Here is a 13,687-nt window from a genome sequence, read left to right as displayed (position 1 = left end):
TCAAGAGGTAGCCTATGACAAATCTACGTATAAGTGTCCACCATGAATATCCAGAACGAACAAGAAGTATTTCATTTCAGATATGTCTATCTGTCTTCTTGATGTCTGAATTGTAATGTAAAAATGGACCGACACAGACTTTGCTAAAAATATCTGTTACGACTTGACACAGTGTCAGTGAGTTGACAATATAGTGCAATGCGGAATTGCAGAGAAAAAAAACAAGTTAAAAATGAACATATTGGCCATAGCTCTTATATAAAGACAACAATTAAATAACTGCTTGAGGGAGAGTCACCCTAGGATATACAAGTGTAGAAAGGTATCATTTCACTATGAATAAGACAACAACAGTCAAATGTCAAATGAAAGGTCACATGAAATTGACAATCAGTCAAAGTACCCAGTGAGGTCTGCAGAGCCACCTTGTCTGTCTTTTACCCCCCTACAGAAACACAACATGTGATATATACCATTTAACAGACATTTTTATCCAAAGCGACTTACAGTGCATACATTTTTTTATGTATAGTTGGCTCTGAGAAATCGATCCCACTATGTTGGCATCGCAAACGCCATGCTCTACCAACTGATGTCTTATTAAAATACAGAAATTATAGAACGCTTTAGACATTCAGCTACAAATCGAAAAGGTCATTCAATTGGCATTGTGCAATTTAAAATGTGACGGCGAAACCGGACGCAGATGCGTTAAATGATGCATTATGCAATAGAAAACGGCAAAGAGAGGTCGTATTAATATAGCATTTTGTCTCAGAAAACACAACGTTTTGTTCATGTACATCAGCACACTATCTTTCACAACAATCGCTGCAAAACATTTTTCACAAGCTGAGAGTGAATATACGTGAGGCGGAGATTTCATTTGCTTTATTTATTTTACCGTAGTTATCTGCCAGAAATACAGGAACTCACAAGTTCTGTTAACAATACACCGCTAGGGTCCTGTGAGGTAAGGAGAGGTACAGAATCATAGGTCACACTGATTAACTTATCACAACAAACCAAGACCAAGGATAGAAGAATGGATCTGAAAGTAGAGAAATACAAAAAGAGAAATGCCAACGTACCAGTGTGGTAGTAGGTAGCCGATGGTGTGGGCTGGAGCTGGCATAGTGTGGGGACCACATGGCTGGTCATTCCTCGTCTCTTCATCTGGCGTCAAAATGGAGTCAGGCTTGAGGGACAGAGTAGGCCGGTTCCTTCAGCAAAAATAAGGCAGAGACCTGGAACGACACACACATAAATCATTACAACCACATTGAACAGAGCAGAGAGTCTGTCTGACCCAGATACACACATTACAACCACATTGAACTGAGCAGAGAGCCTGTCTGACCCAGATACACAAACAAAAACAAACAAACACACACAGTCACAAACACGTCCCAATGTCAGTACACCCCAAAACACACAGAATTGTTCTGAAACTACTAGTGAAAAAAGCCCAATAACAACAGCACTGTTCAAATAAGAGAATATTGCCAAGTCACCGGGCAGAAATCGAAGCAAAGACACTTTCTTTTTCCCCCTCTTTCCCTCTCCTGTCCCCCTGTCCTATCCTAATTTACAGGGGTACAAAACCCAAAACCCTCAAGATGGGGTTTGAAAAAAGCTACGGCGAGCTAGAGACGGCGTAAGGTTGAATGCAGACGGTGAGATATGGTCGAGGAGGAGCTGCTGTAGCTGCGCAGGGCTGGCTCCAGAGAAAGTGGAGTTTGTGACCATGCAAATTAAAGGGTGGTGTTTTTTGGGGGGGGCCGCTGTGTCGTTCTGCCCAGGGATTTTAGGACACCAGCAGTGTCCTTGGCTGCGGTTCTGACTCTCCTGAGCCGTGCCAAAATGTTGGATGTTTCCCTTTGTCTTAAACTCCCCGAATCAAATCAAACAAGGGGATGACGAAAATGCATTTCCTCGAACAGGCAGGGGGAAAAAATGGAACCACAAACATTTAAAAAAAGAGCGAAAGTCAGAGAAGAAAAGAGCAGGAGAGAAGGAGAGAGAGAGAGAGAGAGAGCGTGAGAGAGTGCAAGACTAAAAATAATAGAAGCCTAACAGAAGATTGAGGGGAAAAAACGACAGAAGATTCTTAGGAAAAGTGAAGACTGAAAAGGACTGCTTTTCGCAGCAGAGTTTTCTCTGCTAACATGCCTCCAATCTCTCCCCAAACGCCAGCGAGCCAGCTGCCTGGTGAGTCTCGTCTCCTCCGCCTGCTCCATAACACAGCAGACCACGCCTCAGCCCCAGCCTGTCCAATCCATGCCGTGTAGTGAGAGACAGAGACAGAGAGAGACTTTCCAAAATGGCTGAGGGCCCGGGGCCGAGCAGACACAGAGTGAGAGACATAGCTACAGCTAGCAGAAAGGGAAAGGGAGAGTAGCACTCCTCACACACCCCGTCCTGCTCAAGAGATGGCTGGCCCAGCCCGTCTGAACGCTGCCTCACCCCGCCTCACCCCGCTGCTGCTGTAAAAGAGCATCACTCTCTTTCTCCTTACTCTCCTCATACACCCTTTGTCCCATTCATTCACTTTCAGGCCAGAGCAATGGTGCACAGCTGTCGTCACCCCATAGGAAGAAGCTTTATTCAGCTCGGCCGAGCCCAAAATACATGGATGCTGCTAGTACTGCCAGGCTGTATGATGATGCTTGAGTCTGGCTCAATATTGTCTGTCTGGGACACAGACTGGCAGTTCCATGTAGCTTCCCTACTCCCGATGCAGTGACATGGCTTTCTGGCTGTCTCACTATGTCTGTCTCTCTGTCTACGTGTATGACCCATATGTTTAACGTTTCAAAACCAATGCAGGTTAGGAAAATCAAAGAGAGTCTGGATCCAGAGGGAATCGTTTCAGGGTTGCACATGCAGTAAGGCAGTGCAACACCGAATTTCTTCCCCATGGTCAAGGGGACATACAGTATTTACCAAGCATTTTGGATCATTTCAACATTTTGGATCGCTCAACATTTTGGATCACTCTTTTGTTTGAGTAAATCTGTACATACATGAAAACGGTACATTTTTCAATGTCCAAAAAGGCAGACGAGGAGGCTAGGTTATTGTTCATCCACATTCTGTACATTTTCTTTCAAATCATACAAAAAAAACATATTTTTTGTGAAATTATAGATTTTTTTCTGAAGCCGAAAAAGACAGGACATTGTCGATCTAATTTGACCTATGCACTAACGAGGCTTTTCATCATCAGCAGCTTGACTACTGCTAGAGTACTGTACCTTTGTTGATCTACTGTACCTCAACAACAGATGTACTCACAGTGGATGGGTTGATTAGCATTCAAATCTCTCTAATACATATCTTAGAGTAGGTTTAACCAATTAATGTACTTGGTTATGTAAATTTGTTTTTTTCATCTAAGACATCATCCCAATCTACTCATTAAAACATCATGGGGATGTTTTCCCAGACACAGATTAACCCTAGTCCTGGACTAAAAAGCAAGATCAATGAAAAATCTCCAGCCAAAAAGATTTCTATTCTAGGACTAGGTGTAATCTGTGTAGGGTGAAGTGGTGGTAATGAAACCACCACTTCACCCTACATTTGACCTAGCCTAACACATAAGCCTACTCAGACAATGTAGTTGACAGCTTTTGCTTTTTTTAAAGGTATACATGGTTCCTGTTCCTGTTATAAACAATAGAGTAATGCAACCTTAAATTGAGTTATCAAATCAAATCATATCAAATCAAACTTTATTTGTTAGATGCGCCGAATACAACAAGTGTGGACCTTACCGTGAAATGCTTACTTACAAGCCCGTAACCAATAGTGCAGTTCAAGAAGAGTTCAGAAAATATTTACCAAATAAACTAAAGTAAAAAATAATAAAAAGTAACACAATAAAATAAGAATAACGAGGGTATATACAGGGGGTACCGGTACCGAGACAATGTGCAGGAGTACAGGTTAGTCAAGGTAATTTGAACATGTAGGTAGCAGGGAAAACAGTCTATGACTTGGGTGACTGGAGTCTCGTAAAAAAATGTGGGCTTCCTCCTGGATTGCAGGAAGCTTGGCCCCAGTGATGTACTGGGCCGTACGCACTACCCTCTGTAGCGCCTTACGTTCAGATGCTGAGCAGTTGCCATACCAGCCGGTGATCCAACCGGTCAGGATGCTCTCGATGGTGCAGCCGTGAGTCTTAGTATGAAAGTCAGGAATCAGATTCTGACAGTGACAGTGAAGAGCTGCCCCCCCCCCCCCCAAACTTCTTGCCATTGAGAACCCCGAATCTGAGGACCCCTTGTCCACTGACGAAGTCCCAGGTCCCTCTGAAGATATTGGTGATGTAGGCAGACCCACAGTGGATGAAGTACATGAGGCCTATGGAAGCTGGAAAGCCACCAGCCATTTCATCCCTCCTGGCCCTGCTGTTTGCTTTGATGAGTCCCAGTCTGGAGTGCAAAGCCCCTTCCCATTTCCCTCTGAGGCAGAGTGCTTCAAGCTGTTTCTGACAGAGAAGCTGGTGGGAGAGAGACCAATCACTATGCCTCGGAGCTACAGGTGAAGAGCGAGTCAGGAGTGAGGACGAAACTCGCTAAATGGGTGACAACCACAATTAGTGAAATGTATACCTTCCTGGTTAGAGTCCTTCTCAGGTGAATAGTGAAGAACTCCCTAAGAGAATACTGGAGCACAGATCCTATGTTTTGACCCCCTCTTTTCCCAAGACCGCTTCCTAGTTCTGCTGTGATGCCTGCATTTCCTCAACAATGCTACTGCCAACCTAAATGACCCAGTGCACGAAATAAGAAATGTTCTTACCAGCCTGACATCAGCATTTGGTCGGGTCTTTGTGCCATACAATGACCTATGCATTGATGAGTCCCTGATGTTATGGAAGGGTAGGCTGGTGTTCCGTCAATATATTCCCTCTAAAAGGCACAGGTTTGGGGTCAAGTTCTTTGTCATGTGCGACGTCAAGACAGGATTTGTCCAGGACATTATAGTTTACACAAGGTCCAACACTGACATCCAACATTATGAGGGGCTTGGGGTGTCCGGGTCGTGGTGATGACCATGCTGGCGCCTCATCTCGGCAAAGGACACACTTTGTATGTGGTCAATTGGTACAGCAGTCCCACACTCTTCCAGCATCTGCTCTCCAACAGCACAACGACCTGTGGCACAGTCAGGTCGAACAGGAAGGGGATGCCAGGATTCGGAAGCAGGAAGATGCAGAGGGGGAGGTTGAGTTCAAGGAGAAATGTCAACAGCTGGCAGTAAAGTGGAATGACAAACGAGACATCCATGTCCTCTCCACTGTCCAAACAGTAACCATGTCGGCCACAGGGAAGGTGGACCACCTGACGGAAGAGAGAAACATCAAACCAGACTGTGTGCTTGACTGTAACGTCAAAATGGGGGCAGTGGATAAGGCGGACATGATAAACAGCTTTGTGGAATGCGTTCAGAAAACTACCAAGTGGTATAAGATCTTTTTCCAACTGATCGACATTGCTGCCCTCAATGGCCACATAGTTCACTGCCAACTAACAGGAGGGAGGGGGGCTACTGTCACGTCTACTCCCGCTCCCCGATGCTGGAGCTCGACGTTGCCGGTTTACTAACAAGCGGTCCTGCCAACTCTGTGACAACCCTCCCAATCTGTCTGCCGAATGTTTTTTCTTTGCTCTTGTTTTCCTTAATAGGATGTCGGTGGGCGGAGCCGGGAGGGTCGTCAGCGAAATGGGACACACCTGGGCTCGGGTGTGTCCCAGGATAAATGTACAACTTCCCCATTCATTGAGGAGACTCTCTCCATGCAGACACTGATAGATTTTGGTTGTGGCATTTTTGTGGCCATTTTTGTTTGTTGCGTTGACGCCTTTCAACATCTTTCATTATTACATTTATGCACGCAAGCACTCACTTACACTACTGATTACTGACTACACGCACCATTGTTAATTGTATTTAGTTTACTTCAGTTAATAAATATATTTTGTTATTCCTTATCTCCACATTGTCTCCCTTTTTGTTACGAACTTCGAGGCAGTTCGTGACATTACGCACACCTGCGCCCCATCATGAGGCACACCTGGACTCCATCACTACCCTGATTACTCCCCCTTTAGCTAGCACTCCCTAGCATCACTTTTCAGGCAGTATTGGTTCTGTGTTCATGTCCAGACGCTTCTCTTGTGTTGTATCGCCAGACCACGTATTCACCCTGCACACTCTAATTGACAAAGGAACAGTCTTCTCATGCTTTGTTGATTTCAAAAAGCTTTAGATTCAATTTGGCATGAGGGTCTGCTATACAAATTTATGGAAAATGGTGTTGGGGGAAAAACAAACATTATAACATCTATGTACACAAACAACAAGTATGTGGTTAAAATTGGCAAAGCACACACATTTCTTCCCACAGGAAGAAACAACTACACAATTCTACAACCACCTAAAAGGAAGTGATTCCAAAACCTTCCATAACAAAGCCATCACCTACAGAGAGATGAACCTGGAGAAGGGTCCCCTAAGCAAGCTGGTCCTGGGGCTCTGTTCACAAACACAAACAGACCCCACAGAGCCCCAGGACAGCAACACAATTAGACACAACCAAATCATGAGAAAACAAAAAGAGAATTATTTTCAATGTGTCAAGTAGTTAACAAAAAAACAGAGCAAACTAGAATGCTATTTGTCCCTAAACAGATAGTACACAGTGGCAGAATAAATACCTGACCACTGTGACTGACTCAAACTTAAGGAAAGCTTGGAATATGTAGAGACTCAGTGAGCATAGCCTTGCTATTGAGAAAGGCTGCCTAGTCAGACCTGGCTCTCAAGAGAAGACCGCTCTGGCACACTGCCCACAAAATGAGGTGGAAACTGAGCTGCACTTCCTAACCTCCTGCCAAATGTACGACCATATTAGAGACACACATTTCCTTAAGATTACACAGACCCACAAAGAACTTGAAAACAAAGCCAATGTTGATAAACTTCCCATATCTGTTCGGTGAAACATCACAGTGTGCCATCACTGCAGCAAGATATGTGACCTGTTGCCACAAGAAAAGGGCAACCAGTGAAGTACAAACACCACATTGTAAACACAACCTTATATTTATTTTCCCTTTTGTACTTGTAACTATTTGCACATAATCTGACATTTAAATTGTCTTTATTCTTTTGGAACTTTTCTGTGTGCAATGTTTACTGTTAATGTTTTTATTTTGTTTATTTCACTAGTGTTTTTATATTATCTACTTCACTTGCTTTGGCAATGTAAACATATGTTTCCCATGCCAATAAAGCCCTTGAAATTGACATTGAATTGACATTGAAGTGTTGGAAATGTTAGGATTGGAGGAAGAGAGAAAGAAAGACACAGAAAATGGTAAGAGACAGGGTTTCTGGAGAAGGGCAGCTAATGAGAGCATGTGTGGCCAATCTCCAACCCTTGAGCTGAAATTGAACCTGAGATTTCATTTCAGACAAAAGGAACACCATTGTATGACAAACTGGCATCCCATTAAAGAGAATTGCACTCCTCTGCAAGTCCCAGGGACCCCCCACCTCCTCCATCCCCCTTCTGCCCCTTACTCCCCTCCTCCCCTCTATTTTCTCATCTCTCCCCCTCCCTTTCCTCTATGCCCTTCTCCCCTCTTCCTCTCTTTCCACCTCGCACTCTTTCCCAACGTTCAGCTCCCTTGACTATATTATGCAGCTCGTCTCTCTCTCTCTCTCTCTCTCTCTCTCTCTCTCTCTCTCTCTCTCTCTCTCTCTCTCTCTCTCTCCTCTCCTCTCCTCTTCTCTTCTCTTCTCTTCTCTTCTCTTCTCTTCTCTTCTCTTCTCTTCTCTTCTCTTCTCTTCTCTTCTCTTCTCTTCTCCTCTCCTCTCCCTGTCTGCCATGTGAGATGAGATGGGTTAATATCGCTGTAGTCTTGGCAGCAGCAGTAGTGTTTTCAGGGTGATTAGCACCAAGGTACTGCCACCTGTAGACTAATAGATATTGAGTACAGCATTAGGTATCCCCTTTCCTACAGCCTTTAGTAGGCAGGAGTCAAGTGGAGAAGATTTTTACATCATTTCTCCACTTGTTCTCTTTCTGTCCTTCACATAGTTTCAGAGACAAAGCCATGTGAACATAGTATCGTTCTTGAGGTTTTAATAGCTTAAATGTATGTGTTGGTCCTAGCCAAGGGCAACTTGAAACGGACTAGATGTACAATTCCTCCTCTATCGATTGTCACCTCCAACTTCAATATTGGACTATGAGTTGACATCAGTGGAGGCTGGTGAGTTGGTAAATTTAGGAGGACGGGAGACCCACGGTACAGGTGCGGAAGGCACGCAGACCACAAAGTGTGTTTCAAAAATCATCAAAGACTCATTATTTAAACCTAAAGCATTTAATAAAGACATTTATAGTATAATATTATGGGGAAGGGGAATGAGAAGGCTACTTACAGTGTTGGAAAGGGATCACAGCAGTGATTGAATGAGGGTGTGATGCATGAGTTGAGGTGTTCAGAGGCTTGACCAGTGCAGGACAGGATTTGACTGGGAAGACAAAAAACAATAACACAAGACACTACGCAGTTTGACAAAAGAGCTAAGAATGAGTTAGTCCAAGCAAGGAGTAAAATCTTTGATGTGTAATAATGTGATTGTGTATGTGATTGCCTCTACATATAGTAATGAGAGAATATTGATAAGGGTACTCACAGTGCTTGGAAGGGAAACATTCAATGTGCCAGTGAATGAGCGGGCACATGAGACGTGGCTTCAGTTCATGTCAGGAGAGAGTTGACAATGGTAGTGGAGTGGAGTAGTCATCACCTCTTAATCAGAGAACATGAGTGGACTTAGCTGTAAATACAAATAGCAGATACATTCCATTACAGCTGTGCCATCGTAGGTTTGGACAACGAGTTTCTATATGAAGTTAAACTCAGACATCTCAAAATTCATAAAGTCAAACACAGACTGCACATCTCACCCACTTGACACATCAAAGTAGCACAATAAACGTTCCTGAATAAACCTGGGGTGGCAGGTAGCCTAGTGGTTAGCCTGTTTGGGCGCATGAACCGCTAGCGGGACACCTACAACAACATCCGGTGAAATTGCAGAGCACGAAATTCAAAATACAAAAATCCTAATATTAAGTATTCATGAAAATACAAGTGTTATACATCATTTAAAAGCTTAACTTCTTGTTAATCCAACCGCGTTGTCAGATTTCAAAAAGGCTTTACGGCGAAAGCATACCATGTGATTATCTGAGGACAGTGCACCACATCAAAATACTTTTTCAACCAGCACAGGCGTCACAAAATCACAAATAGCGATTAAATAAATCACTTACCTTTGAAGATATTCCTCTGTTTGCAATCCCAAGGGTCCCATCTACACAAAGAATGGTAGTTTTGTTTGATAAAGTCCTTCTTTATATCCAAAAATGTCAGTTTAGTTGGTGCCATGATCTCAGTAATCCACTCGTTCAACGTGCATACAAACGAATCCAAAAAGTTACTGGTAAAGTTCATCCAAACAAGTCAAACAATGTTTTTAATTAATCCTCAGGTACTCTAATATCTAAATGAATGATAATATTTAAGACGGAGAATAGTATGTTCAATAGGGAAGATAAATAACGAAGAGCGCGCACCTCATTCACGCGTCAACAAGACTACTTTTCAAATGAGAAACACCTTGGAAAAACTACAACTACTTGCTCATTTTTCAAAAAACAAGCCTGAAACGCTTTCTAAAGAATGTTGAAATCTAGTGGAAGCCATAGGAACTGCAAGCTGTGTCCTATCTATTTGTAAATCCCATAAGCTTGCATTGAAATGGCCTGTGACCTCAAAAAAAAATGTCAGGATGGATTGTCCTCAGATTTTCACCTGCCATATCAGTTCTGTTATACTCACAGACATTATTTGAACAGTTTTAGAAACTTATATCTAATCCTACCAATTTAATGCATATCCTAGCTTCTGGGCCTGAGTAACAGGCAGTTTACTTTGGGCACGCCAGTCTTCCGAAATTCCGAACAATAACCAGTATGCTAAAGATGCTAAGAAGCCTTTTGGAACTCGATGTGGCGCTCCGGTACCACTTGCCGTGCGGTAACAGAGAGAACAGTCTATGACTAGAGTGGCTGGAGTTTTTGACAATTTTTAGGGCCTTCCTCTGACACCACGTGATATAGAGATCCTGCATGGCAGGAAGCTTGGCCCCAGTGATTTACTGGGCCGTACGCAATACACTCTGTAGTGCCTTGCGGTCGGAGGCCAAGCAGTTGCTATACCAGGCAGTAATGCAACCAGTCTGGATGCTCTCGATGGTGCAGCTGTAGGACCATTTGAAGATCTGAGCACCCATGCCAGTTTGCTCAGTTTGGATGTTGCCTGTAATCCATGGCTTCTGGTTGGGGTAAGTACGTACGGTCACTGTAGGGACGACGTCATCGATGCACTTATTGATGAAGCCAGTGACTGATGTGGTGTACTCCTCAATGCCATCCGAATAATCCCAGAACATATTCCAGTCTGTGCTAGCAAAACAGTCCTGTAGCTTAGCATCTGCTTCATCTGACCACTTTCTTACTCACCGAGTCTCTGGTGCTTCCTGCTTTAGGCTTTGCTTGTAAGCAGGAATCAGGAGAATATAATTTTGGTCAGATTTGCCAAATGGAGGGTGAGGGAGAGCTTTGTACGCATCTCTGTGTGTGGAGTAAAGGTGGTCTAGAGTTTTTTCCCTCTGGTTGCCCATTTAACATGCTGATAGAAAAGAGGTGAAACGGACTTGAGTTTCCCTGCATTAAAATCCCCTGCCACTAGGAGCACCACCTCTGGATGAGTGTTTTCTTGTTTGCTTATGGCCGTATGCAGCTCATTGAGTGCGGACTTAGAGCCAGCATCGGTCTGTGGTGATATGTAGACAGCTACGAAAAATATAGAAGTTAACTGTCTTGGTAAATAGTGTGGTCTACAGCGTATCATGAGATACTCTACCTCAGGTGAGCAAAACCTTGAGACTTCCTTAGATTTCGTGGACAAGCTGTTGTTTACAAATATTGATAGGCCGCCGCACCTTGTCTTACCAGAGGCCGCTGTTCTATCCTGACGAAAAAGCTTAAAACCCGCCAGCTGTATGTTAATTGTTGTCGTTCAGCCACGACTCTGTGAAACATAAGATATTACAGTTTTTAATGTCCCGTTGGTAGGATATAAGTGCTCGAAGTTCGTCTATTTTATTTCCCATTGATTGTACATTGCTAATAGGACTGATGGTAAAGGTAGATTACCCTCTCGCTGCCCTGCAAGGCACCAGGACCATCGTCCACGATATCTTCGTCTTTTCCTCCTGCGAATGACAGTTATGAGGGCCTTGTCGGGTGTCTGGAGTAAATCCCTCCCATCGAACCTGTTAAAGAAGAAGAATTCCTCCAGTACGGGGTGAGTAATCGCTACCCTAATATAAAGAAGCTCTTTTCGGTCATAAGACATGGTGGCAGAAACATTATGTACAAAATAAGTTACTGGTCACTGTCCAGTGCAGGGGTCTACAACACGTCCATCGCGAGCTACCAGAAGCTCGCAGCCCACCCATGAGTAGCTCACCAAACAATTCTGAAAGTGCATGTATTTTCACATGTTCCCATGCAAACTGTCATAAACAAATCTCACAAGTATCTGACACCTCAAGCTCCTGGCTACTATTCATTCAAATCCACATTGACATATCCCATTCCCCCTATAGTGCTGAACGTAACAAAAAATATATGCCAATTAATTTCCTGCAATATTGCCCCTGTATGTCTGTGTGGTGTGCACTTTGGTCTATCATTCACTTAGTGTAGCCAGTTAGCAATAATGCTAACTGTCTTCTGGGTAGTAATAATAATAATAAATTATATTTAGACAGAAATACTTTCCCCAAAACCTTCTCAATTAAATGTTAACTGCAAAGTAGTCTTACCTGGCACAATTATATCATCATTATTTGGGTGGGCTTTGGTTTTGCCAACTGTTTTGACGTATGCAGCAGCAAAAACATCGCTCGACCAGCACATTCCTCTCTTGCAAAATGCGCAATTAATCATGTTTTTTTTACAGCCCTCAAATGGTCTTCTGATGTAATTTAAGCATTGACATGGACTCAGAACATCCTATTTCTTTGTTTCTCTATGAATGACTGGAATTTTGAGAGTGAAAAAATGGAAAAAAACAGGAATTATTAAACACAGAACTGAATTTTGGAAAATACAATTTGAAAGCTAGGACAAAAAAATCATGATTAGCTCGTGACATGTTTCATCATTTAAAAGTAGCTAACATGCTAGAAAAGGTAGGAGACCCCTGGTCCAGTGTGTTTGTGTGTGTGTGTGTGTGTGTGTGTGTGTGTGTGTGTGTGTGTGTGTGTGTGTGTGTGTGTGTGTGTGTGTGTGTGTGTGTGTGTGTGTGTGTGTGTGCGTTCGTGTGTGTGTGCATGTGTGTGCATGGGTCTAGACCCAGGCCCTGGCCCAGACTGAGGGAGCTGGAGTAGAAGCATTGCATTGTGGGAGTGTCTGTCGAGACAGTGGCATCCCAGGCTGTCTGAGGAGTGAAGAAAGGGTGCCGCAGGAGTGCGTGAGCAGAATAACTAAATGAGAGAGAGAGAGGGAGGGGAGTGGAGAAGGGGTGAAAGAGATAGAAAGGAGGGAGAGGGAAAATAAGAATAAACATAGATGACAAAGAGCATGTCCGTGCATGCGGCCACACATGCATTCCAACACACTTACACACACATTACCGCTCAACTTTACTTATTGAAAAGTGCAAACTATTTGACTTTGATGTGCATGTTTTGCATATTGATGAGGAATTACTGAGATAAAGGCAATGCATTAACTCCCCATAGAGAAAGACTACAATGTCTACTCTGTCCTAATGGGTCCACATTCAGTATGTTATTAATGTCCGTCGGGCCTTTACATCTTTAGCTTGGCCTAAACTGGAACACCTGGCCTCAGTCAGGTCCTTTAGCAAGTTGACTTCTCAAACCCAGTCTCCAGTCTCAGCTACAGGCAGTAAACTGTTCAAATGAAGGGTTTTGTAGCACTAAAACTAGTGGCAACTGCGGAACCTTAACTTTGTAGTAATCCAAGACTGTGTCGACCCAGTCTTCGCTACAGGGTGTACAATGCTCCAAGACTGTGTCGACCCAGTCTTCGCTACAGGGTGTACAATGCTCCAAGACTGTGTCGACCCAGTCTTCGCTACAGGGTGTACAATGCTCCAAGACTGTGTCGACCCAGTCTTCGCTACAGGGTGTACAATGCTCCAAGACTGTGTCGACCCAGTCTTCGCTACAGGGTGTACAATGCTCCAAGACTGTGTCGACCCAGTCTTCGCTACAGGGTGTACAATGCTCCAAGACTGTGTCGACCCAGTCTTCGCTACAGGGTGTACAATGCTCCAAGACTGTGTCGACCCAGTCTTCGCTACAGGGTGTACAATGCTCCAAGACTGTGTCGACCCAGTCTTCGCTACAGGGTGTACAATGCTCCAAGACTGTCGCTCAGCTACAGGCAGCAGTGCTCAAAGACTTTCTGTCTCCAGGAGAGGCAGCAGATGAACAAGATCACCATGCAGAGAGAGCAGCTGTGTTATCCCTTCACTGACTTTCTACTGCCCTCTCC

General features: G+C 43.8%; 1 long non-coding RNA gene across 1 annotated transcript; it reads right to left on the bottom strand.

Moving 5' to 3' along the window:
- Window positions 1-227: 227 nt before the first annotated feature.
- LOC129862860 (uncharacterized) lies at window positions 228-13,271 on the bottom strand. The gene is made up of 4 exons (XR_008760834.1): window positions 11,312-13,271; window positions 8,722-8,865; window positions 8,464-8,556; window positions 228-1,247 (listed from the first exon to the last, which is right to left on the bottom strand). It is a non-coding gene; the product is annotated as an uncharacterized LOC129862860 (long non-coding RNA).
- Between the last annotated feature and the right edge of the window lie 416 nt (window positions 13,272-13,687).

Source organism: Salvelinus fontinalis, chromosome 9 (assembly GCF_029448725.1).
Source record: "Salvelinus fontinalis isolate EN_2023a chromosome 9, ASM2944872v1, whole genome shotgun sequence".
Lineage (NCBI taxonomy): Eukaryota > Metazoa > Chordata > Actinopteri > Salmoniformes > Salmonidae > Salvelinus > Salvelinus fontinalis.
This window is presented reverse-complemented; position numbering and strand designations above follow the sequence as displayed.